Source organism: Lygodium microphyllum, unplaced genomic scaffold (assembly GCF_053477565.2).
Source record: "Lygodium microphyllum isolate KBCC unplaced genomic scaffold, Lygodium_microphyllum_v1.1.10 scaffold_320, whole genome shotgun sequence".
Classification (NCBI taxonomy): domain Eukaryota; kingdom Viridiplantae; phylum Streptophyta; class Polypodiopsida; order Schizaeales; family Lygodiaceae; genus Lygodium; species Lygodium microphyllum.
Window position 1 is genome coordinate 31,142 of NW_028229797.1, and position 651 is coordinate 31,792.

Below are 651 nucleotides of genomic sequence, written 5' to 3' on the forward strand. Positions count from 1 at the left end.
TCCTTATGATGTGACAAAGTGTTTTATAGGCCTCTTGACCTTGGTTTGTACAAGCTTCTTAGTGAATTCCCAAGGCACTTAAATGCTTCTTTCATCAAATCGATCTCAAAATATATAGTCTTTAAGACACTTAAGACAATTTTTTTTTCAAAAATCAAGGTGCACTTATGCAAGTAATACCAATGTATCATAATCACCAAGATGGTAATGTGTTAAGACAAGATGTGCACAATGCAAGAAATAGCCTCCTAGATGCAAATAAATGCAATTAATATTGTATAAGGGCATACAGTGTGGGTGAGAGTGTTGTGAAGGAATAAGCTGAGTGCAATGGTCTATGTGCAAAGGAGCTTTGAGAGGTGCAAATGAACTTGATGAACTATGAGTTAAGTGTAAATAAAGTGATATGAATGATCTTTGGAAGAAGGGACCAAATACCTAAGTTCTGATACCAATTGTAATGAAGGAGACCTAGGAGAGAAAAGAGAGAAGGGAGATACTGCAAAGAGGAGAGAGAAAGAGGAAGAAGATGAGAGAAGAAGAGAGAGAAAGACTAGTAGAGGAGAGAGAAAGAAACTTATCCTAACCTAGATGGGAAGGAACTCTTAATGTGAAAAGGAACTCTAAATCTAGGTGTGAATGAACTCTAAC